The 27,182-nt window shown below is 44.2% G+C and overlaps 1 protein-coding gene across 5 annotated transcripts in view; it reads left to right on the forward strand.

The window, feature by feature from the left end:
* The first annotated feature begins 13,525 nt into the window (after positions 1-13,525).
* The window catches only part of LOC103381752 (retinoic acid receptor alpha), a 176,290-nt gene continuing 162,633 nt past the window's right edge, over positions 13,526-27,182 (forward strand). For 4 of the 5 annotated variants that reach the window (XM_017034297.2, XM_025057420.1, XM_025057419.1 and 1 more), the window contains exon 1: positions 24,618-25,349. The gene's annotated coding sequence lies outside the window, so the exon portion shown is untranslated. Of the gene's footprint in view, positions 13,660-23,228; positions 23,379-24,617; positions 25,350-27,182 lie in introns of those variants that run through there. The other variant, XM_025057418.1, reaches the window with a different exon arrangement.

The following is a 27,182-nucleotide window of genomic DNA, read 5'->3' on the forward strand; positions in this document are numbered from 1 at the left end:
CCGAGGAAAAGGGCTGCGTTCACCAGTGGCAGGAAATGAAGCACAAGTCGGTGAGGAGAGGGTGTGTGTGTGTTTGTGTGTGTGTGTTGTGCTGGGGGTCAGGAAGCAGTATTTCAAGGGATGGAAGTCCACTATAAAAAGTTTGACGTTACGAAAGCTCTGGGTTTTGGAGCGCTGCTGCGTTCAGACCTGCTGCGTTGTTGTCTGCGTGGAATGGAAAATCTTTGATCAAAGCGAGTGGGTCTTTTCTCTCTCCACCTGGACTGGGTTACAATTTTTTTTATCTTTATTGACATTCTTATAGATGACTTCTGGCCTTAATCTCCTCTCTCCCCTCTCTTCCTGCTTTAAATCTCGTGCATGTGAGCCTCATGTCCCCCCTCTCCCCCCTCTCCCCTCTCTCCTGACTCTAGTTTATTCCCAAATGAATTGAACTTCACTATTGCTCAGCTCTGCAGGGCCGTAACTCTGCTCTCGCTCACTCTCTGGGCCATAATCTATGGCTGTGGACACACATGGATCCTGTTGCCCCTGTAGCCTCCTACACACAAGTACACACACACACACACATGCAGCAACAGCACATACACACTTCCATGCCTGCACGAGAGAGACTACACACAGAAAGTGAGTTCTGGGAGGAACGACCGTGGGTATGTCTGTACAGGGCAGGCAGTTCTGGACACACACACACACTCACACACATACATCTGTGTCATTCTTGGGAGATTTCAGCCCATTAAGTGAGAGGAGCCCAGTCCAGACTCTCAGATCGCTGCCGTTCCCCCCTCTTTGTTCCCCAAATCAGGAACAGCTGTGCTCCTCCACAGTTGTAAGTCACTCACTCAGTGGAAATTTAAAAGCCATTAACTGAGCCCCTCATTGCTACCCCACCCCTATGTGTCCATGAGTGTATGTGTGTTCTAATGTGTCTGTTGCCTCTCTGCACACACACACACACACACACACACACACACACACACAGTAACAGTGCGACTACCTCTGTGCAGTTTCTTCTGACACAGCATCTCCTAACGGGGGCCTCTCTTGTTGAATCACAACGTTTTTCCAGTAAAACATCTCCTCGCCAACGAGTCGTTCGCTGCCTCCCACACCTTGAACATGTCGCTGTGCTGCAGCTGTAAGTAGTTGGGGAGGTGGGGGTCAGATGAGGTCATGTTGTCTTTGAGCGTGGAACAACAGAAAACAAGGCCCCTCTGAACTAGCTCGCTGCTTGTCCACTTTCTTGGCTTAGCCGGCGTATTAGTGTGCCAGGAAAGAACAACAAGCCCCGGGGGCCTTTCATAAGGCCGAGCCCCTGCGAGCTCATTATAGGGACGCTGTGGCACAGCTGCATGCGTGAACACAGGTAAAAAAAAAACGGAGCGGTGACAGAAATATGCGAAGAAAAGGAGGAGATGAAGGAAACAAGATAAGACGGAGAGAGTGGACGGGTGGATGCCAAAAAGTTAAATCTGTGTTCTTTCCTCTGTTTTTCTTTTGTCTCCTCCTCTTCGTTCCCTCCCTCCTCTATCTCCTGTAGAGATCTCTCATTTCCTGCAGTCCCAATGTTGATTTCATACTAGAGCTGAGGGCTTAGAGTGAGGAGTCTGTGATGGGTAGAGGAGTGGAGGGGAGAAGGAGTGTGGTGGTATTTGGGTCTGGGCCAAAAACAACCTTCTCCTCCACATCTTTCAACTGTTGTGTGCTGATTGTAAAAATGTAAGCGTGATAGGAGGTCTTCTCTTTGTTTTTGAACTCGCTCCGTCACACACTCGGCCTTAACACCTGGAAGAGGCTGCAGTACAAGTGCACTCTTATATCAGCTAAAGACACGCTCCACTGAGGCAGGAGACACCTCGACAATATTTAAGGGAGCGGAGAGCGCCTCCACTTTCCCTGTGGACATGTTTCTACAGTCGGTGCTGGATTGTTTGGTATTTTTTTGTTTGTTTTTGACGAAGTATAGTTAGCAACACTTTTTTATACCCTGGTCTTGTCTTCATTTGTTGCTGATTGTAAAATTTGAAAACAGGGGCCAGTATCTAGTGTGTGATGAAAACTCCTAAACTTTTCAGCCAGTGTTTTAGGCCAGAGTTAATGTTAAGAACAAAGTAATTCATGGAGAAAATCCCCATTCATCATGGTGTGAAAGGCATTAAGTAATGTGTAACCCAAACTGCGAGTCATGAGTGAGTTGACCTTTAGGGTATAAATGACACACTACCCCATGGAGGAAGTGGCACAGACTCTGGGTCTCACCCCTCACCCATCTTCTTTTTTTTCTCAGAGCTAAAATGAACATGGAAAATCAGAGTGAGTCACATCATTAGCTAATGAATACACTCACCTCGTGGTTAGTACCAGCAGTGGCCTGAGAAAGAAGGAAGAGGCCGAACACACACCTTCATCTCGTTCTCCCAGGCACACACACACACACACACACACACACACACACTCACGCACTCTGCTCAAATTACTGGGTGACACCAGGCAGTTTGGACTTCCTTGGACGAGGCCTTGAACAGCTGTGGCCGTCAGCTTTCACTTCCCCTTCTATGAAACCACACATGTATCTGTTACCGCAACAAGTTCCCTTATTGTGGCCTCTCGTGCCCCCTGTACTCCTTCAGTGCCAGCACGTGTACCTGCCGACGCCCTCCCCAGGACGAGAGGTTCTGTCGTCGTGAGTACAGTGTGTTTTTAAAAGGAAGGTGGCTCCACAGTGGCCATTAATGTTTAAAAGAACCACTTCACAGATTTGTGTGGAGTAGAGAGTTAGAAGTTGAGAAGTTCAGTAAATTCTTCTGCAGCTGAAATTGTGTTGTTGAACATTTTAAGGCCATGGCAGGAACTATGGCTTCCTGTTAACGTTAGGCTGTCACCTTTGCATGCAGAGATGCACTCACTATATCTAACCGCAACACACATACCTAATTTGGCATAGTATTGGTACTGAAACACACACACACACACACACACAGCAGGGTTGCGTGACTGAGGCTTCACACCTCCCTTTCTCTCTTTCACTTAAACGAAAGCATGAAAAAAACCCCTCAGCCACAGTAATGTGAGATGTGTGTGTGTGTGTGTGCACATTTGTGTTTGTTTGTCGTCTGGGGCATTGACTGGTGATGCCCTTGTTTGCCCTTTGTCTCTGTCACCTAAACGACCATATGCACTTTCACACATGCAGAAATAAACCAAACCATTGACAGACTTTGAAGGTGTGATACTAAATCACTGTAAAGATACACACACAGGAAATGTTTTGCATAAAAAAAATGGAGTTTCTTATTGACAAATATTAGGTTGGCCAGATGGTTTACATCAGAAAATCTTTCCTGTTGGTGACTGTTATCTATCTGATTTACGTAGCCTAAGATTTTGGCTAAAACTATCAAAATTGTAGCAAAATAATAATATTAATAGCAAAAATTGCTCTCAGATGATTAAGATGATTAAGCTAAGAATAAATGCTCGCAAACATTTAAAAAATGTATAAATGTAGTCCTAGGACTTAGCAAAAGTAAAAAATAAAAGATAAAGTTTCATGATCTAGCTATAAAAATAGTTTGATTGCTAAATGTTTGCCGCAGATACGTACGTTTATGATCTATTTTCATACCAGCTAAACATTAGCCAAAAGGCGTAAATAGCCAACGATTCACAATCACAATGATGGCTACCGGCTGTAACATCCTGGACAACTTTTGAATAAAACCTCAACCAAATGTTTGAACTTTACTTGATGCTTCTAGAATGTTCACTCTGAGGCTTCAAAGCTTCTACTTATTTGTGAATGAGCTCAGTGACACATATCTTGTTTTCCCCCCACGGTCTTCCACTGCTTCCTCTTGGGATTTGCGTCGAACTGGTTCAAGGCAGAGCTGTGGGCTGCTGGTGTCCAACAATAGCACTGGGATGATCTCATTCCGGATCTCATGCTTTATGAATGAATACAGAAAAGATCATCTCCAGTGCTGACAAAGACAGGTATTCCCTTCAGATGTTTGTGAGGGCCACTGCCAGAAACGCCACAAAGACATGCGTCCCCACTGTCTTCTTTCGTTGCATCGCTGGTCACAGGCTGAAAAGCTCAATCTTCTGATGGGGACACATCGGCCAGGTGGCTAATTGAGCTGTTCCCAGTGCCGTCTGTGACGGTGGACGACTCCGTGCCAAGGTGCTGGGAGTTTCCCAAGGCTCACTAATGGATGTGTTCAGTCCTGGTAGAGTGTGTCCAATTGTCCTGATGTGATGGCTGACAAAACGCAGACACACAAGGAACAGGACAAAAGGACACTGACCTCGTAAAACCTGGTCCGTCTGTGATATAATGCAGCATGAAGGGATTGAATCTGTGCTCCATCGTGAAGACGTGCAGGAAGGAATGCTCTCTAAAAGGGTGCACGCTGCAACACTATCTTAATCCTTTGTTTGTGGCTGCTACAGTAAAGGAACGGGCCGGGCTGCGAAATTTGGAGTCGATCCCATTCCGAGCGAAATGTTGGCGTTGGAAATTCAGGTTTCACTGGTGAAATGAACTTCATACTTTCACAGAGAGAGCGCTTTGATGTGGTTTACACCTGGGCACCCCAGGCTATTTTTCTCAAAGATCCAGGTCTTATGATCATTTACATTCAAGGGTCTTTGAGGAGCCCTCACACACCGAAGGACAAATTCAATACTTCTTAATGAATGTCAAATGAGAAATGCTCCTTTATTGCACATTATATGGCTTTAATTTATATATACATGATTTTTACTTTTTAATACTAAGAATTAGTGGTAAAAAAGAAAGTGTCCAAAAGTGATACAAAATAGAAAAATAATACCAAGAACGTACGGTACATTTAGAACAAGATAAAAATGTGGATTATTTAGTGGTACATCCTGTTTACCTGTTAAACATGGGACAGTCATAGGGTTGAAAATGCACTATTTAATCTCCACATGTTTTGGTGGCACTCTAACTTGTATTTTTGCACTTTCTGTGCAGGTCAAGCCTCAATGACAAGTTCATTTCACTGGTTAGAAAAGGAGCCAGCTCCACATGATACCTTTAGCATCAGCATCCGCAGCATCAGCATCAACATCAGCGGCAGCAGCTTCAGCATCATCTCCACTGACAAGTGCATCAGGTACAAATGGTCTTTTGAAACATTCATATATCAAAAAGGCAATTTCCTGCCCAGTTTCTGCGTATGTGTGAGTTGAGTATTTTTTTAAGGAGTGATGGATGGTGGAGGCGGGGGAGGAAGGGGTTGGGGGTGTAATAGCTGGACTGAGATTCGCCGGCTGTGAAGGATCAGTTTCAGGATTGTAAACATGGCTCAGTCTCCCCCGCCTTCCCCACTGCCCTTACCCAGCTCTAAAAAAGTGCCTCTTTAAAAATGGTCAAGCCTGGTGCCCCCCACGCCCCACCACTTTCCGACACCACCATCGCAACCCCCATCTCCAAACCATATCCCGCTTCATGCAGCCCCCAACCCTCGACCCCCACCCTCAAGCGAGCCCCTCTTTTCCTCTTCGTGTTTCCTGTTGAGCTGGCTAGACTCCTTTGACAGATTTACAACTCTGGGGTCAAAGTTTTCCGACAGCAGCAGATAAATCTTACACCCCCGCCGCCCCCTCCTCCTCCGCCCCATGCTTCTCCTTCACCTGATAAAAAGACACACTCTGAACACCCGCCCTGCACTGCCCCCACACAGCACACAGCAGAAACCCCCCTCCAACCCTTCCGCCACCACTTCCTTTTATGTGTAAAGTGCTTTTTTAAAGAATACGGTCTGTGTCTGTGAGCACCTACGAACATGTGAGAGGACGCCGGCATTTGTGTGTTCTGGAGGAAAAGTGTGTGTGTGTGTGTGTGTACTCACACTGGAATATACATGTTTTGCAGTTTTGCGTGAGACAAAAAGAATATAGGACATTGTTTTTCCGACTGAGCAGCTGCTCGTCATCGTCTTTTTTTCTCCTCGTATTTCTACATTTTCATGTCTGTTTACTTCAGCTTCACAGTTATACAGAGATGATGTTAAAAACGGAGTGCCATATGACCGTATAATTTAAATAGAAGTGTCTCATGAGTATAGGGACGGGTATGGTATGGGTCTGAATCTGTTTGGTTAAAAAACTGATTTGACCATTTGTACCAAATTTGTCCACATCTGAGGCAAGACACATCGAAACAACCTGGATTCTTGTCCTTTCATTTGGACTCACTGCAGATCCATTTAATGGGGACATTTTACGGCCGTAATATCCACAGATTAGCGGTCCAAAATTCTACCCTGGTGTTTATATGATTCACACTGTCTTCAACATTTGCAGAACTCAATAATATTTTTGGCGGCTTAAGAGTTTTTAAATGAGTGATTCATCAAACATTCACTTGAGTTAAATATGTTATTTTCAGTCACACTAATCATAAATGTGAGTAAAACTGTAAGAAATAGGGAAAAACTAAAGTAAAAATTAAAACAAACAAAAAACAACTCCAAAAGCTAAAGTTTCTGTCTGTCTTTCTCGTCTTGTCTCCCCCGTTTCCCTCCCAGAGTCACTCTATCCCTGTCTCTCTCCCACTCCTACATTCATTTCTATTTATTCGTCTGCCTTTATCAGCGTATCTGTGTCAAACATCGTCAGCTCCAGTGGGGCCCTCACAGGAACAGGGAGAAGTAATATTCAAGGACACACTTTGAAAAACATTCAGATCTCTGCACAGTGTCTCCACCACAGACAAACTCTCTGTTCAGCAGAAATTTGACGATGGATTTACAAAGAAGTCACTGCTTTTGAATCATTGTTTTTGAACTGATTATCATAAAACAGCAATATGTCAAAAGCAGTCATGTTCAAAGTCTGGCTTGGGGGCCAGTTGTGGCACTCACTCTTAATCTGTATGCCTGTGACTACTTTCTGAAAGTACATTTTTAATGGTTCGCCATCAGGGAGCGTCTTTCTTTAAGAAAGATGTTTTCAAGGTCACTTTGGAAAAAACACCTGGGATTTTTTTTTTTTTTTTAAGAAGAAAATTATGTGACTTCTTTGTCTTCCTGTAGATATCCTTAAAATTGCTATTTTTCAGTATAATTTAATTTGATAATTTTCTTAACATTTCTTTCAAATACATATATATGTATGTATATATGCATATATAACGTTTGCCAAAGTATAATAACTAAATATATTCCCCAATAAATACAGTTCAGTACTTCCTTTTGCTAGTGTTTGCTGAATAATTGAGTTAAAATCCAAAACTGTTGCACCGTGCCTGGTTCTGGTGAGATTATTCATAAACAAAAATAATAAGATATAAAAAAATCATAGTATTCCCTTTAGGATCACAGTAGAAGTAGTTAGACTGGATTTTTGGTTCACCCTTGAAAAAGTTGAGCTCCAGCCCTTCGCTCCCTCTCCCCTCTGTGTTTAAAGCATTTATGAGTCAGGACATATTAAAAGTATTCAAATAAATGCAGTATTTGAAAAGGCATTCGTAGTATTACGTGTGAAATGGAGGGTGCTAATATTTCTAGAAGACGAGTGGTCTGAACTACTGAATTGGAATGCAGGATATTTACAGCGTGCAGACCTTGGCTCATTCTCAGTCCGTACATGTGTGCTTAAAAAAGTACCTTTCACACTGAGGCCTTGTGCGGTTCCTGCTGGGTTTTTTTTTTACACTTTCCTTGAGCTCCTTGCAACCTTGTAAATCAGGATCGATTTCCCTCTAATTTTACCCTTACAGTAATATCATATTCTTTATAGCCTGCAACAACAAATACTCCAAATACACACGCACCTTCCTTCTGTGGCGGTGGAATCAATGGACATGATTGATTTGCTGGTGCTCTGGCAGCCAGTGCTGATCAATGTGGGCCTGGCTGATGGCCACAGACTGTACATCACTGTCATTCAGCATGTGTGTCACACTGAGTGGCAGTGAGTGGGGCTGTGGCCTCCTCCACCTGCGGTGACTGATCGCGTCTCATGATCACTTTACCAAATTACATTTGTCTCTTGTTGTGTTTTGGTCATGTTGTTGCTGAAACACAAGCTCGTCAGTGCAGTGTTGTACATTTGTCCAAAGAATAGACTCACATTAATGTTTCAGAAGTAGGATGTATGAGAATGGGAAAGTCAAAAAGAAAATACATATATTTCGGACTAACAGAAATATATTTCAGTACATTAGCGAAAAAATAAAGATTTCAAGTTTAATCTGATTATTCATTTGGTCCCAACACATTAATCATTTTACCTTGATTTACCTTGATTAAAATTATTTTTGATGTTGTTGAATTAATCTTGCTGAGAGAAGTCAACATTCATAACCAAAATCATTTGTTATAGCACTAGAACAGCATGTGAATGTTGGTCTTTCACACATGGTTAATCATTTGTTATAGCACTAGAACAGCGTGTGAATGTTGGTCTTTCACACATGGTTCTATTTCTGACTATTGAAGGTGTGGTAATACCTACTATAATACTAATACTAATACTAATTCTGAAAGGTTATGTGAAAGCGTTTCATCTGCGTTGCTGCCTGGTGTTATACAAACGTTACATAAATCCAAAAGACCTAATGCCTGATGGCGATTTCACCTACGCCCGATTTAATGAAATCAAAACAGGAGGCAATCAGTGTGTCTGTGTTTGACAAGGAGGAGCCACCAGAGAGAGTTAGGTTGCTCTAACTGTGACCTACAGCCCAAGGAGAGGCACCTGAGCACGGGCTGCAGGGAGGAGCAGTCAGTACCTTCTTGGAAGTAGTAGTTGGCCGTGAGGCAGTATCCAGTTACCTCTTTCATAAACGTGGACAATAGAAATAACCCAAATATCTGTAGGAGCTCCAGTGAAAGGCTGATGACTGTTGTTTTACCAGTACTTTTGTGAAGCCCAGGTTTTTATCCTGTGCTTCAGAAGTAAAGTTTGAATTGTTGGATTTTATTTCACGACTTGTTTGTCTCCATTTGATGTGAGTAAAAAAGAAGAAGGCCGACAACAACATATGACATGCAGCAGACGTAACGCTGCAGCGACGGCATGTTATTGTACGTTCTCAAGCTGCGACATGTGTAAGAATCTCATTCTCCTTGAATTTCATATTAAATAAAAAACAAAAAAATATAGTATTCTTATCTAATGCAGCAATGAAGCAGTTCATCCGTTTTCCTCCGTCCACCAGACATCAGATGCAGGCAACATAAAACCAATTTGTCACAGTGGAGCGGAGCCCGTATGAGTCGAGCCAGTCTTAAGAAAGACTGATGAAAATCTAACAGCGTGTAAACACTTTCATTGCAGAGACACACACACACACACTGACTCACACACACACTGACACACTATGAGAAGCACATCAAATATTACAAAACATCACATGCCCTGTGAAACACTTCACGCACCACGGCGTGCACTTTGTCAGGCAGTGACCTTGCATATTTAAGGGGTCCCTCGGTGGAGGAGTCCCCCCCGCCCCCAAGTGTTCTTCATACACCAGTGCGGGGGTGGGATGAGTGATATGATGTCAGGAGAGGAAGAGACGAGACTCAGAGAGAGACAGAGATGAGGGTTGAACCAGTTAAAGGTGAGAGGGAAAAGGAGGAGGCAAAGAGAAGATAAGGGGAGGGTGGGGGAGGGAGGGTGTCGACGCACCAGCTGACTCTTTCCAGTGAAATCTTATCGGAGCATATTGGGGGGTTAGGGGTTAGAGGGAGGGAGGCAGGGCCATTCTGCTGGAGCGGAGGATTGGGATGAAGAGATCCGAGATCCGAGTGGAGAGAGCTTTAGGGGATTAACAAATGAACAAACCTGTTGTCCTCCCTTCTCCTCCACTCCCCTCCCCTCTTGTCTTTCGATTTCCCATTCCCTGTCCCATCATCCTCCTGTGCCAGTTGGACATGCTCTATATAAGGCCGGGTCCCCACATAACCCCTCTGGAGTGTTTATGGCCGGTGTGTCTCCTCACTGGACCTGTTATTGGATTGGACTTTTCCTCCACAGAATGGTGTCTTGGTGCACTTCCTCCTCCAATCGCTGCGATACTCATTTCCTGCATTTCACGCTGCCTCCTCCTTCCCCCTTTTTAAAGTGTCTCTGTTTTTGTTCTTGTCCGGAGAAAAGAAAAAAAAAACCAGGGGCAGAAGTTGATGAAGCCGTTCGGTCCGGTCTAGTTGGACTGTCTCTGGGCTCCATTCACCTCGTGTCATTCCACTGGTGCCATAATGGTCCTAATATCAAGTGACAGGCCGGCTTTCCACTCCGATAAGCTTGTGTCCTTAAAAGAGGGGACAAATGAGGCTAGCAAGGGAAAGAAGAGTGAGGGAGGGAGAGAGGCATATGAGGTTGGATGATGGGAGACATGAAAAGATAATGAAACATGGAGATGGAGATGCGACGGGTGAGGAGATGAGAGGAGAGAGGATAAAATATATATATTAAGTAAAGAACGTAATGAGGTTCAGCCTCTGGGACATCTGCCTTTATCTGCTCACCTCCTTCTCCCGGCAACTCATCTGTGCTCCGAGAGATTGGGCGACCTCTCGGAGCAGAACTCTGCCGATAGGTTTGCAGGAAATGTTTGGCTGCTGCAGTCTGCTGCCAAAAAGAGGAAAAGAGCGAAGCCAGAGAGAGGAGAATACAGGGAGAGAGAGTGTGGGCCGTATTCCTGAAACTAGGCCAGTCACTGTCTAGAAATTTGGACTCATGTTCCTGTTTCCTACCATTTCCCGGAGGATCGAGCCTGCCTGTCGTCGGCCTTTGCCTGCTCGGCCAGTTCTGTCTGCTCTGCAGCTTTCACCGTCCTCGTGCTGTCTGCGTTCTGTTGAAGAAGAATACTGTGTTCAATTACATTTGCAGAAAGAAAGGAAGATAAGAACGGCTGCAAATGTCGTCCAACAAATAATGTGCAGGAGAACAATATAGAAGAGAATGGATTACAATAGAAAGCTGTTTTGCCATTGCGTTCTCTAGAGCTGCTCTTGGCGATGCATTTTTAAAACCTATAAAATGCCTAAATAAAAACAGACAGAGGAAATGTAAAACTTGAGAAACTGCTCTCACAAACCTCCATTAGGGTCGTTCAGTTTTCCCACGCTGCCAGTATACGCTGCTATTTCACAAGCTTCACTGTGACCTTAAAAGAAAAGAACTCGGCCGACTCTTCCTGGAGTTGTAAAGTACACCTCAAGACAAATTCATCAGAATTCAAGTGGGTTCGTTCATCCTTGACTGCACGAGTCACGGAAATATACAGAATGTCTGATTAACCAAAAGACTTATTGAATTTCTTTCTTCTATGTAACTTTTTTTTTAAATGTTCAATGTTATGACAGTTTCCTTGTTGTCATATTAGATACAATCACTGTCTCCATTGCAGTATTTTTTGTCCCACTTTCTTGTCCAATCCAATCAGTATCTGTCTGCACACCACATACTGTACATATACTGTATATATACAACATAGGTGTATATATGTATTATATACAGTATATAAACACATATATATGTGAATATATATATATAGTATGTATACACTATATATGTGTGTATATATGCATATATATGTATATATATGCATATATATGTATAGCTCGTGACAAAAATGTATATGAATTCTCTTAACATGATTTAGATTTAGCAATTTTAAAATTACGAAAATGTCTTACCTAAACTCAACAATACCACCTAGGCTTAAAGTAGCACCAAATATTTTAGAAACTCCTAAAGTGAAGATGAGACCCTCTCTACTCCTCATCTCTGACTGGTGTAAAAACAACACCTCCAGCGCACGGCCATAAAAGCCTGGTGATGAAATCCTGCAGCTCCAGCTCTGCCTCCACTTCACTGGGGCTGCCAGCACATTTGCATCATGAAGCACCTGGCAATAATCCAGCCAGGACAGAGCGACCTCAATCTCTGCTCCTGTCAGTGTGCTCCCAACACATCTGGCTCCATCTCCTCCTATTCCAGAGTGGGGCCTGCTGCTCCTGTGAGCTCTGTGGTGGGCGTCTTAATCCCTGACTGTTTTTACAGCTTCCTCCTGACATCACTGTAGGTTTGTCCTCATTAAACAACACTTCCTAATCAGCTCTGACATGACATGTGGATCAGCCGTGATGCGACTTAACATGGACACGTGGCACTGTGCCATCCCGTAGATACTCCGTCTTTCTGCTTATCCATCTTCTCATCACACCATGGCCGTGTTGGTTCAACCTCTGATCCTCCGTCTCACTGTGGCTACAAATGTGTGTCATTCCAATCACAGTGAGGTTGATAAAAATATGTCTACACCAGACATTTTAACTACCACATTCACATGCTTTTTGGGCACAGCTTCTACAACCTTAGTCAACAATAAAAAATACTGATGCAATTAAAGAGCCTGGGGCATATGGCAGGGAATTAGGGTTAAATTTAGCTCTGCATCGAATCAATTTAGGATCATGCTGCATTTAGTCCATTCTGATGGTGGTTACCATATGGGGGATATTAAAAACAAGTTGGAGGCTTCACAGGGTCTTTTAATAGAATATTCAAAGACAACAACCGTGGACCTTTTTTTTTTTACCAAGGTCTGGGTGAGACCAGCCTGACCAGGTCAGGTCAGGTCAAAACATCACCGCAAAGTGAAGAAAGTGCTAAAGTGGAGGGGAAAATAAAGTCTATTTAAATGTTAACATTTTTTAGTCCGTGTCGCTTTGGCCCAGAGGCAATGTCTCTGTCATTGGTGTGGAACCCCAGGGTTCACCTCCTGGGTAAGTTTGAATCCCAGTTAGGGCGGTTGGTACCTTCCAGTGGACTGACCACCTGCAGGAAGGTTCAGGGGGGTTGGTACGGTGCAGTGTGATTTGGATGGCGGTCGTGGATTTATTTATTACCTGGTAACGGATAAGAGGATGAAAATGAATGAATGGATGGATGGATGGATTTTTTAGTCCAGAAGATTCTAATCCCACAGATTCTTCAATGTCTTTGAATTGTTCCAGTATATCCAGGATTGCTTTTCACAACCTTCTGTAAATTATTCAAGGCTTTTAGTTCCCATGATTACTATTATACCTCACAGTAAACACACTTCTTCACTCCATCTGTTGAAATTCACAGATAATCTGCACTGACAGCCAGAGGCAGAGGCAGCAGGGAAGCAGTTGATGCTGTTGACTGAAGGAAGTCGATGATCGAGACATGAGTAAGAGATTCATCCAAAGGCTGAATTTTGATGAGTTGAGGTGAGAAACACAAACACGTGTTTTAAGCTGCAGAGACCTGGTAATGTACGAACACAGGGTATTACACCCCAATAACACAAACCAGTTCCAAACGTCTCTTATATTCCATATTACAGACTCAAAAAAAATGTTAGAAGCTGCAAATGAGGAGAACCTGCACTGACACTCCTTCCTGTCTCCTATGTTTGACTCCTGTTCTTTGGAGCCACAGAGAGCGTTAGGAGATAATACCATACCTTCTGCTGCTGCAGCTCTGCTGCTGTCCTGGTGAGATTTCTTTTCCTTGCAGAGAGAGATCAAGGAAAAGTTTCCCTTCACCACCAGTCGGATTAGACCGGCCGCAGGATACTGTGGATCACAGGAGGACAGCTGAAGATCCTGAGTCAGTGTCTGCTTCTGTCAGCATCCGATCAAGGTGTGTATATGAAATACCATCAGAGCCTGACTGATCATAAAATTACAGAAAAACATTTTCAAAATAGTTTGTATTATTTCTAATAATTGAATAAACACGTACACATGGGTATGGTTTATATTTAAGGTTGAACTTTATTGATCCCTCCCTGGAGGAATGACTGTGTGGCAGCAGCACAGACCACAGAAGTTACAAATTATAACAACAAGATCTAGAAGAAACCAAGATATAAAGTGCAGAAAAGAATGGTTTGACCCTTCATCTAACACAATGGTGCCCAACCTGGGGGTTGAGTCCAGCCTTGTAACACATACGATGCTAATCAGCAGGAGCACATGATGACTCTTTGACATGAAATTCACCAAAGAAAAGAGAGCAGATGATTTAGATGCTGATAGATATTTATAACTATAAAATCTCACAATTAATATCCTGCTAACCTGCCGTGAACCCATTCCTCACCACCCTCAACACCCGAACCGTCTGGTGTTAAAACCGAGGCTCTCCTGTGCGTTGGTGAAGAGCACGCCTTTTTATTTACTGTCTCCAGCAGGGTCTACATTACACTCACCACCCTCCGAGTGCATTGTGTCCCTCAATTCCTTGCATTGTTCCCACAGTTTTTTTGTCCCAGTGTGACACAGTAATCAATAAGCAATTAACAAAGGCGACGCAGCACAGGGATTACAGTGCTCAGGCTGCTTAGTTCTAGCCTATGTTGGGCCCTGTGGTGCTGCGTGTGTTTGGGGCGTTATACTGTAGTAACGTTGCCTGGCACACAATGGTAATTAAAAATAACTAGCTTTGTGCTGTGAGTAAGCAATGTGTTGATATATTTCACGAGACATCTGTTAGAGATCTCAGGGTTCTTTTTAGGGCATTTAATGACTTTACTTATTTCAGTCATTGTAAATCAATAACTTTGTGCTTTAGTCTTTTGGTTTATTTTTTCACCATGTATCAACTCCAAAAAATATACATTGTTCCTGCTTCACTTTCACAAAGACCCCTGTAGACCCCTGTAGGCAAGTGTGTCCAGGACGGTGATGATTCTTTGCTGGACTTTATACCAAATATTCATCAATGTTCCTGAGCTTAGATTAGAAGTCTGGTTATTGACGGACCTTTTCCATGTTGTGTCAGATTGCTGCTGGACATTTTTGGACTTGTTCAGTAATTAGAAAAGGGTTGTGGGATTGAATCCAGTCTTGGTGGTTCACCCCTGACACCCTTGGTTTCTGCGTCGAGTGCTATACAAGTACAGACCCTTTACATTCTACTTTAGTTCTCCATCTAGACCCCTTCTGATTCTGGCAGTTGCTGGGCATATTTTAGCTGGGCAACTTGTGCTGCAACTTTAATAGTCTGTGACTGGTCCTTGTAGAACGCCGTGTTAGGCTTCCAGATACTGAGTCATGTTCTTGCTGAACGTTCTCTCTGTACTTGTCCTGGAACGGCCGGTTTCTGAGCCAGGTCCTTTGTCCACGTCGCCTTGACCTCTTCTGAAGTTCCTTAGCATCTCATTGATTTCTTCTGAGACTGCCAGATACTTGCTGGAACTGAACTGTAGGTGCCAGGTGCTGAGCAAGTTCCTTGTTGATCTCTTTCTGGACCTGTAATGATGCTGCCAGATGATGAGCATGACCTTTGTTGGACCTTCACTCACTGTCAGATTATAAGCCAGCTATTTGCTGAATCTTCATTGGATTTCTTCTGAAGCTGCTGAAGTTGAGCCAGGTCATTGCTGAACCTGCTCCACTCTCTCAAAGGAAAAAAGAGTAGCATATCTTTTTCTCCGTTTCTGCTTCTTTACGTTTTATATTGTTACTGATTTGTTTTTTACACCAAATATTTAACACCAAAATCTGTTAGTTTTTTTCTTCCTCCATATTTACTTCAGTGCATGTATTTAAATGTGGCTCAGTGAGGCCATTTTTAGTTTTTGATTCAGTTGCTATCACTGAGATAGGGAAGTGTTTTATCAGCTTTTATCTGGAGTTGACTGAGAAACTTCTTTGAAAAGAATTTTAAGCTCCAGCTCATGATTAGTTTAAGGAGGGGGGAAGACGAAGCAGCTCAAGGTCAGACAATACGCAGCGGTAATCTTAACCAGGAAGAGGTGTTGAAACCACCCATCCTGTGCGGAGGAAGAGCCGCTGCTGGTTTGCGAGGAATTCACACACACAGCGCCTCTAGACACCACGGGCTCTTTTTTTTTTTTGCACCCTTTGAAATTTTACTGTCTCTCTGCACCACAGCAACCAGAGGCATTGACATAGTTGTCTAACAGAGTTCCACTGTGATGCATGACATAACCACTCGTCCCTCATTATGGCCATACAGATGGATCTGAGAGGCATTACAAGTATATCACATGACAGTTTAGGCTGCGACGTCTCTTTGGTTGAAATAAAACGTGTTTATGCACACGGTGCATAAACACATCTTCTGGTGGATCGCAGGCCAGAGCAGCTGTCTCCCATCAGGCCTGTCCACTCCACACCAAGTTCTCTGCTCTGACAGACCTGCCTCCTGGATTGCTATTGAAAATCAGAGTGTGTGCGTACAGGATGTAAAAGTGTGTTGTAAGTGCAGGAAGACAGATCTATACATTTAGGGCTTCCTTCTGAGTGGCACCAATGAAGTTAAATTGTAGGAATTTCAACAGAGATTACGTTCGTCAGTTGTACATACTGTATTATTGTCCCCTTGACTTAAGTTGTGGTCTGGTGTACTCACATCCTTTAACCAATGGATTTGCAGCCAAAGTACAATTAACTGTAGCTATTTGCCCCTAAAGTTGCACTCAGGATTTAAAACTGTTATTATCTGCCTGCAAAAAAAAACAAACAAAAAAAACATATGAAAAGGTCAATGTTTTATATGGAAAATGTACAGCAAATTAATTCTACAAAATCAACTCTGCACTGTGCGCTTTTTCCAAATGCGTCTGCCATCCTAGCATTGGTAGCATGTGCTAATGTTTCCGGGGCACCTGAATGGGCAACATGTTCTAGTGTAGCCTCAAGACATACCAAAGCAAGGGAACCTGGCATTCAACCTGTTAATTAACAACAGTGATGGTTTTTGGATTTGTCAATTGTTGCTAGCTAGCTAAATGCTGCTGTCAAATGTGTAAACAAGAAATAGCCTCATGCTAACAGGCTAAAAGAAAGCCTCAGTCGATTGTAGTGCAGTTATATTGTACATACATCTGCAAACAGGGGAGGGCAGTCAGTTTATTACTGACAAATACAGTAGTCCAATCAAACTGCCATTAGAGCAGTAACTGTAGTGTGTTTACATGCAAGTGTGCATGTAAACACACTGATTGTCTGCGTGTGTGTGTGTCATACATTTAAAGTGAGTCTCTTTCTGCAATAGTGTGGTGCAATCTAGCAGAAAGTATGACTATGGTATGTTTTGCATTAATCTAAGGAATGAAGGGAAATGGAAAAGAAATTCTGTTGAACTCCAGTAACTCGTTCTTCTCCTGCTCCTCTGCCTCTCCTCCTCCACGCTCCTTACTCTTACACTATTGCTTTTTACAGGCTGCCATTTCCACTAAATTAGTGCCCAGGGTTTTAATTGCAGTTTATGAAGCTCATTTATTGGCGCGAGAGTCCGTGTTTGTGTGATCTGGCATCCAGCGAGGCAGGCCAGTGCTCTCCAAGCCTCCCTGTGGTTTAGCATTTCTTTTTTTCCCCCTCGGTTGTTTTTTCTCTCCCCCACCCTTCCTTTCTTTTTAACACCAGAATGTTGCTGGGCTTAACCGTACATGCTGCTGTTTTTATAGAGAATTAGCACTTCTCTACCCAGCTCTGGCTGTGTGGCTCCACACTGGAAGTGTTGCCTTTAAATCAGTCCTCCCCTTTAAACCGCACAGGCACGCGCCAAGAGCCACAAATTTAGCATCACAGACACAAGCATTTCTTGTGACTTTAATCAAAGCACAGAGGCCATTAAGTGATGTTGTGATCGCCTAGCGCCATACACAACAAATGTAGTGTATTCTCCATGAGCGTTACATACACAGAGGGGGTGCTAAAGCTGGTGATCCTTACAAACAGCGGTGACATTGCCTTGACCCGTGACCATTTTGAGTTCCTTACGAAATCTATCTTTCGCGTCCCCTCACTCTCTCTCTCTTTTTCCTGGCTTCTACATCAGCTTCTCCATGGCATTCTGGTGACACCCTGGAGGCTAATTAAGCCTTAATTACATTTGTTGGAATTGATTTGTGATTTAGTCTTTCCTCTGTTGTTCCAGCTCATTGGCCCCCATAGAAATGTCATTAATGCACCATTATTTTCACGGGCGGTCTAATTAAAGGGACATACTCCCTGGGTTTTCTCTGATGAGATGCTGGGAAGGGAAACATGATGGCAACTGGCACCCTGATGATCTGAAATGGAAGACACAGTGGGAGGGAGTGGGTGTAGCATAACCTTGAGTGGGTACAAGGATGGTGTTCAGGTGAAGGGTAGCAGGTTTGTTGTTCTGAGGGAAACTGCTTTTTATTCCTTTGATATGGAAGAAATTGCAAATTTGTGTTTTATTTGAACATTTCTCACTGCTGAACTTATGGCTTCAGTCATTGTCCATAGATTGAAAAACACAAAGACTTAGTTTAGGATCAGCTAGGACAGTGGCTAACTCTGTCATGTGACCTACAACAATGAATGTCTAACGTTTAGTCGCCCCCACCTGGTAGCATGAATATATCTGGAGTTCGTTAACATACAGCTAAAACAGATCAAGCTTGAAAACTGATTGATTATCAGAAACTTGAGAAATGTAATGAACACCCTTTGACTCACTGCTACAGAGGGCTACAGTGACAAGATTTGACAGTTTGAGTTGAATATTGGCAATTAAAAAGCAGAAAACTTGATGAGTTTTGAACTATTGGAGACAAACAAAAGAAATTACATGGAAGGTTAGCACTCGAACCCTAAATTATCTTTCCCTTAAAGTACGACCAGACTTTCAGAGTATCAGGCTACTTGTAACACAGCAAGGCCAAGGAGGCTAAACAGCAGTTCCCTCTCAGAAATCAAAAAGGAGAATTGTTTGTGCTGCTTTTAAAACATTGGCCTTTCCTTGGGGAGAGGCTTATGGGAGGGGAAAAAAGGGGGAGAGGGGCCTTTGCGGTGCATTCACATGTGGAAGCTGAAGGCAGTAACAATCTTTCCCAGCCTGCTCTGGCCTCGTATGGCGATGGTATCCTGCTCTAAGCCTCGTAGCGCAGCACTGTTCTCTGTCTATCGCTGTTCCTCTGGCTGCTCCTCTCATTCTTCGCTCTGCTCGCTAACTCGCTGCCAGAGTGACTGCCTGCCACTCTTCCTCTGCCCTCGATTTTAGTGCAATTTTATCACTTGTCTGCATGTACCCTTTCTGCCTGTGATGATTGTGTATAATGAGACCCAGTCCAAAATGCTGGCTGGCAGGCTGACGGGTGTGTCAGGCAACTGCTTCACAGTTGGCTAGGCTGGTTGGGAGGGAGGGAGCGGGAAAGAGAGGGAGAGAGAGAGAGAGAGAGAGAGAGAGAGAGAGAGTAAAACCCAGCAAGGGAGGTAGAAAGGGAGGGAGCAACATAGCTGGAGATAGAGCAGGAGAACAAGGAATGGGGTCACTTGAGTTTGTTGCTCATAGGATATCACTCCCTCCCTCCCTCCTCCTTCTCCATTTGGTAGCTTGGCTCCTCTGTTGCCTCCCTCCCTATTTCATCGCAACCACCATCTTTTAGAGTTTTGCTACAACAACATTATCCTCCATAAAACAACCCAACTACCCTGGTTTAGAGCCAGGCTTAATCATGCTATGTAAACAATGATGACGAAGTTCAAGTGAAGCATCAAGGAAGCTGAGAACGTGTCCTTTACTTTAATAACACTGGCCAAGCCCTGCAGACCATACTGTTCTGTTATGGGTCGCATTACTGAAAAGAAAGAAAAAAAACAAAAACAACAGACTTTTAATAATGCCCAGTATTTCAAAGACTTTTGCAAAAACTGTAGCACTGTAAGAATCTTTATCCTGGGGTAATGCAGCATAAGAGGGCTTCCATTTCTAGCCTTACGGCAAATCACATTAAGCCACAGTTCAGTGAGCCTTAATGGTTTGAATGTAACAAAAATGGACAGAGAGGGATAACAGTTTTTTGATATTGCTCAGACTCTCTACCCAGTAAGGCCTCCTTCAAACCTCCTCCCTGCTGCTGAGCAGGAGAAGAATGGGTTAAACCTGTCTGCGGCCCACATCTGGGAGTCATTTGAAACATTCCACAAGGCTTACCACATGTTTTCAGATGGACTAAGTCCTCTGAAAGGCTTGGCTGTCAGAGGTTTGAAAAATCATCTTTTTTCAGGCCAGGAGGGGGAAAAATGAGAAAGAAAATTAAACTGTATAATGGGCTTCTCTCTGTCTTGCAGGTGAGATTTGAGAGGAGTACGGCTTCTTTTGGGTGAGGGTGGGGTTGTGTGGCTGCAGGGCTGGTGGTGGCGCTGCATATCTGTTAGGTGTTGCGGCCCACTGTCCTCCCCAGAGTGTGTTGGTGGCATGTTATTCAAATATGCTCTGGGTGAAAGCTGTTTCTTAACAACCAGTCGTAGTTCAAAGAAAGCTCTGGGCTCTTGGATAACTCTTTCCATGCGGCTGATACGATCTCACAGGCTCGCTCTTTCTTCCCCCCTCGCACATTTCTACTCTATTCTCTATTCACAAACTAGCACTTTAAAGTGGAGGCATTGTAGCTTTTCAGCACACTCGTCCAGACACACGTCCACTGGTGACATGTTCAAGCGCTCCCCAGGCAGCTACAAAGACCACAGATCTATGGTAGATGGGTTTCTTAATTCATTTGAATATATCAGGAAAGTCTTCCATTGAGACAAACCTTGTCTTTCAACTCTGATCAAATTCTTTCCATGGTTGCACTGTAACATACAGTCACACACAGTTACAGTGTTGTTTGCAGGTGGGTCCAAATAAATACTCGGCTTTAAAAGGGCAGCGGGAGACTGGACGAGAGTCAAACCACTCCTTGGACTGTGAGACTCAAGCAGCCCTTGGCACCTCCTCCAGGTTTCACAGTGTGTGCCCCACAAAGGTCGATCCACCCCTAGTGGTTTAGTTCTCATTTTTCACCTCAGCTTTAACAACAATGACATTAAGTGAACTTGAAATCAGTCTGTAGCAGTGACGCCCTACAAACTGATCCCCAAACTCTATCCCGACCCACCTCTGCCACACTTCCCCCCCACCAGGCCCTGGCACGTGGTATGTGGTACTGGGGGGGGGGGGGGGGGGTGGTGGGGGGGGGGGGGGGTGGTGGGGGGGGGGGGGGGTGGTGGGGGGGGGGGGGGGTGGTGGGGGGGGGGGGGGGTGGTGGGGGGGGGGGGGGGGTGGTGGGGGGGGGGGGGGGGGTGGTGGGGGGGGGGGGGGGTGGTGGGGGGGGGGGGGGGTGGTGGGGGGGGGGGGGGGTGGTGGGGGGGGGGGGGGGGGGTGGTGGGGGGGGGGGGGGGTGGTGGGGGGGGGGGGGGGGGGGGTGGTGGGGGGGGGGGGGGGTGGTGGGGGGGGGGGGGGGTGGTGGGGGGGGGGGGGGGGGGTGGTGGGGGGGGGGGGGGGGGGGTGGTGGGGGGGGGGGGGGGTGGTGGGGGGGGGGGGGGGGGGTGGTGGGGGGGGGGGGGGGGTGGTGGGGGGGGGGGGGGGTGGTGGGGGGGGGGGGGGGGGTGGTGGGGGGGGGGGGGGGGGGTGGTGGGGGGGGGGGGGGGGGGGTAAAGCTAATGTTACCAGGCTTTAGAAATAGCATTAGTATTTTCGCATGATAAATCAGCACCAAAAATTAAGAGCTGTAGACGGAACGTCTATTTTAAGGGCGGGGTCACAGTTTTTGTTTTTTCTTCTTCTTCAGGTGGCTGTGCATACTTGGCACTGAGGCCAGGATCATTTTAATTGTCATCATCATTTTAATTGCCCAGAATGCTTTGTAAATTGAAACAGAGACACTACAGTTCTATTAAACACCTGCATAACAATGTAATAATAACCAGTTACGGTGTTGGTAACAGCCGTGTGTACTACACTGAGTTTATTCTTAAAGAAATGAAAAAAGAGAAGTGATTTTTTTTATTTGCTGCCAATCCGTAGAAGCCTACGTCTATGTAGGTAGCAACAGCCAGCCCAACATTAAAACTGAAAACAGGAGGAATCAACTGGACTGGCTGCCAGCATCACCAGCTGAAACTCCAGGAAGTAACTACCTTTGGCCAAGAAATAGTCCAACGCAATTAGCTTATCAATTAGTGATCTGTAGAAGTAGAGGAAGCCAGGGTGAACACAGAGCAGCTGTGTAACTGGACTTACCAAAGACAAGCAGTGGCAGAGAAATAAGGGTTGCATCACTTTTCCTTAAACGTCAAACAACATCATTATATGCTGGTGAATTCTTTCAGGCCCTGAGCATTTCCAAGGGCATATCCGAAAATGTCAAACATATCATTACATGGGGGTGTAGCATGTTTACACTCTGTAAACATTTCAAACGAAGACAAGTAACAGTGTATGAAAATGAATCTGTTCGTAACAGAAAGTCACAGTTCTTAAAGAAAAGAAACAAAATCTTCTACAATAAAAATATCCTCTTATTACACTGTGCAGCTTTTTGTTTGTGATCTAGTTTCTTCCCTCTTGGCACTATTTTGTTTTTCCAGAAATATGTCAGTGTTAACTGTGACTTCTACCTGTCTAAAAACACCTCAGTCGAACTTCAGTTGTCATTGCCTTCAGGAACTCAAATCCTTTTGTTGCTATTTTATTTTTATTTTGGTTAACAATTAACATGCACATATTCATGGTGTTGGTTCTTTTTTTATTTATTTTTTTGCTTTTATTTCTTCTCTAGCGATTACACATTTTAGTAACCTGATGTTGAGCATGTAACAGAAGTGTGTTTACTATGCTGACAGTTTCATTACAATTAGATTGCTTAAAAAAACTTTATCATCGTGCCTATAGTATTGCAGTTTATAGCAATATATTGTATCGTGTATCGTATTACCAGATTTTTGCCAATACACAGCCCTAATGGCTGCTGTAAAATCTGCTCCTCACTACAAAGGCCCTTAAACCTGCCCAAAGGAGTTGTTGGACCTTTGTTTTGTCGTCCTCAGCCCTTCAATGTTTAGTTAATAGTTCGTTTTATTGTTCAAGGTGTACTCCTCTGATTTAAGAACATGTTAAAATACCACATTCTACCTTTGGATAAAACACATGTATCTGCTGTTCCTTATATAGCGACATTGCTGAAATGACAGCAGTTATAATAGTAATGGCAGTTTCAGGACATGAGTTGGTTCTTCAAAAAAAGTCTAAACTCTCACTTCCTGTCTGTAGAGCTTGTACATGTAACCTACAGGCCACTGTGTCAACTCTGACGATCTGGAGCGCTGTCTGCAAACATACATACAGGCGCCGTAAAGCATGACGTAGAACATGCATCACATGACTTGTCACCATGCTGCACAGAGCTCACTGAAACACTTTCTATATCTGTATGTGTTTGTCAGCTGGAAAACCATTAGGATTCAAGTCTAGAAACTTCCACTGCAGCCCTGGCTGAGAGCGGAGGATGCAGCTGGGCTGAGGAGACCCCAGAGGCCGAACTGTACCCTTCAACCTGGAGCTATGGAGAGGAAACCTAACGCCAGACAATACAAGTCAGTGTGCTGAAGTTCAGTAATGGAGGGTGGGTCTGCACTGTGTACACAGCCACACGCTGTAGGCAAAGACCACTCTCACCTGTCACATGTCAGTGAACTTCAGGGGGGCTCCATCTTTTCAACTATTCTATTAGCAGACAGCCTGGGTCCATGGTTACCCACAGGTTTGTGTCCAGTGTTCCCCCTGCTCCCCCTCCCTCCCCACACACTCACCCCTCTTCAAAGCTGAAGCTGTGGAGGAAGGAGAAGTCCATACTTGTGTCCATACTTGAAGCTGACATGAAGTCCATACTTGTGTGTTTTGATGTGTGACAACTGATGTAGCTCAGTGCCACTCACTGCACTTGTATATAAAAGCCTTCAAGGCAGCAAGGCCAAAACAAGGAGGATACTGTCGCTCCTGGGAAGGTTGAAGAGCAACTGAGTTGGTAACTTGAAGGCAGGGTACGTCTCCAGCCATCTTGTGGCCTTTTGTACAATCATATGGGACAAGGAGGGTTTCACATCCAACACCTTTCACAAAACTTTGCTTTCTGGGGCGGAAAACTATCGAGTGTAGCTGTGACATCTGAGAACCTGGAGCATTCCCCTGGCAAACAAATCCCTGGCACAGAGACACACTCACAGGTGTGTACACTTCTTTGTATAATGTTGGCACGCGGACAGACAAACACACACGCTGTCTGTCTCTCTGTAGTTATGAGGACTCTCACAGAAACATTGCATTCCCCGGCTCCTTACTACTTACCTTAGAAAGTTCCTCGTTTATTCATCTTTATTTTTGTTATAGTTTTATTGACAGAGTTGATTTTAAGAGTTTTGTTTAAAGCAGAAATATACATTTCATTTGGGATTGAAATATTGTGGCAGAAAATAAAACTGCCTGTACCTGTAAGTATGTTCCTGCTAGGTGTCATTACTGTGGTTAGGCCTGAGCTCACACACACACACACACACACACACGCGCGCAAACACAGTGCAGTGCAGAACTGTGCCACATATATAACACTGCCCTAAGTTTATTGTAAATGACTTGAAAATCCACCAAAGGAATATCAGGACTGGGACTTAGAATTGGAGAATATACAAAATTAAAAATTCAACCCTAACAAAAATGATGTGAGTTTAGAGGTTGTTGTTCAGACTGTTCACAGTCTTCAAGTTTAAATGTAAAACTCTTCAGCCGCAGGGTTAAAAATCATTATGAGATAAAGCCGTGGACAGCAAACAATCAAAGCTGCTCCTCGTTTTTTATTCAGTCTGCAGACATTAAAAAAAGTTGTTTACTTTTGGCATTGCACACAGACAACTGTCTGCAACTGCAGACATGTTCTGCACAATTGTTTGTTGGCGTTCACGGGCTTCAGGTATGGGTGATGAGGGGCCGTATCTGTGTGTGAGGGTTGTTCTTTCTTTCACTTCCCGATTGTTCATCCTCACTCTCAGCCACACCTAATGATGCTGCACTTCGCTCCTGTCTTTCACACACAGATATACACAGTTCTGCAGCAGCAGCAGCAGCAGCAGGAGCAGGAGCGGCACATCTGTAAACGGCAGGAGGACCATTCACTCCTCAGCACCAGTCTCCATATATGGCGAGGGGCGGCTCCACAGCCAGTGTTGGGTTTCACAGTCACACAGAACGTGACTGCAATGGTTCCCTGAGCGAAACGGCTCTGACAAACTTGCCACAGACCTGGACGAGGCTGCCGCTGCTTCCGTACCGACCCTGGTGAAAAGTAGTGGGGGGAAGAGGTGGCGGAGATTTAAAGTCAACCCGGGAGAACCGCCGTCGGAGGGTCGACGCGCAAAGTTTGAAAAAGTGCAACGGTTGCGAGAGAAAATAACGGCAGCAACTTCCATCGGCCGAGGCGCAGAAGATAAGGGAGAAGAGGAGAAGTTGCAGGCAGGAGAACAGGAGCTGCAGCAGCGGCGGCGGCAGGAGGAGGAGGAGTCAACAGGTCCCAGGTATTTATTTATTTTCCTTCCACCTGTCAGTGACAGGCTGTCAACGTGTGACACTCTCCGTGTCTCCTGCTCTCAGACTGGGCTCTGCCCCGGTTAGTCTTCGCCTGATGTTGTCTTTACCTGGAGCTTTTTAAATGCGTCATGTGTGAAGTCACGCTGTTTACACGTTTGTCGCTGGCGATGTGAGGGAGTGGGAACGTATAGACGCGTTACTTTGAGAAAAAAAAACCCCAAACAAATACGAAAACAAACTAATCTCCATTGTGCCCCAGCGTCACATGGTGTATATTCACCGGATAAACGTCCGTTTAGTTAGCATGAGGAGCTAACTGTCCTCTGCTGCAGCTCCTGAACATTCCAGACTCCCGATCTGACACTTCTCTATTCAGTCTGTGACTGTTGAAAATGCATTTTAGAGAGAGAATAAACCACTGCAGCTTTACCCAAATAAGCAGTTTAAGTCTTGCAGCAGAGCAGAAAGGCCTGTTTGATTTTTGCACCAGTTCATTTATGAATTACGATCAATTAATTTGTTAATAAGGAATTAGAATTCATTTGTTAATTAGCACAAATGCATGGTTGAATGTCACCTCACTGTGACATGTCATCTGTTAAGACCTGCAGCCAACGGTCGCATTGATGTATAGTTGGAGCTGCAAAATGTTATTTCTTAATTATGAAACAAAAATAAATAAGTATTAGAATTTTAGAATTTCAGTTATAAATGTCAGTCAAGACTGCATAATGAGAGATTTGAGTTTGGAGATATACACACATATTTGTAATTAGAACCCATGCAGATTATCAACCAGGCCCCTGACTATGGGAATGGACAGACTATTTCCACTGCAGGTTGGGGGGTTGCAAACTAAAGCTTCTTTATTAAGTAACGCAGTAAGTGCATGTTCTGATGATCATATGTACAGTAAGTGCATGTTCTGATGATCATATCCTACATTAGTCACAGCCTCCAGCTTCAAGCCCTCTGTTTACGAAGAATGTCTTATACCTTAATAACGACTAATATTGTTGAAGTTTAAGGTCGTCAGTCAACATTTTAATATCTGGGTCAACAGTGTTGAGACAGTGATTGGAGACAATCATACAACAACATTTAATGTATCTCTGCTTTACTGCAGACAAGTTAAAATCTGAAAACAGATGAAGAGAAAGGATCTCTAGAACAGAATCAGAAATACTCAAAAAACAATAATCAAAAATACTTATTGATCCCCAGCGTGAAATCTTTGCAGAATCCAATGTAATATATAAAGTTTGGGGCAAAGAAGTACAAAGTTATACTTGGCATTTGTCACATTCTATGCTTACGACAAAATCATCGACAGCCTGGGTCAGGACGATTGTAATGATTGGCAAACAGATTATAATGAGAAAGTGAAAATCTGGAAAGAAGGAAGATTATTTCAGGAGGTGGATTCAGACTTAGTGTAGGTGACAGGTGTTGAGAAAAGTTTCCTATACTGCAGCTCATCAAACCTGGTTTAAAAATACAGCGACTAATGGGAAGTATCTCTGCAGTTATTAAAATGAGTGTGAACGCAGAGTCTCGGCAGTGTTGCACGCTGCTGTAATTAGGTGTGAGAAACGCTGATCGACATTTTCAAGCAGTTTCTGACATCCGAGGATTATTTCTCCTCTCGGTTTAGATGCAGTTACAGAAAGTAGTCTGAAAACTGTGGAAATAATTGACAGATTAATTGATAATAAACCTAATGGTTCGTCACGGCAAGTGCATTAATAGAGAGATGGGAACCTGATGACCCATCAAGACAGACAGGCATGCCTCTCTGTCACATAAACGGAAAGGAGAAA

The sequence above is a fragment of the Cynoglossus semilaevis genome, chromosome 8, assembly GCF_000523025.1.
Source record: "Cynoglossus semilaevis isolate Cse_v1.0 chromosome 8, Cse_v1.0, whole genome shotgun sequence".
In the NCBI taxonomy this organism is placed as follows: Eukaryota; Metazoa; Chordata; class Actinopteri; order Pleuronectiformes; family Cynoglossidae; genus Cynoglossus; species Cynoglossus semilaevis.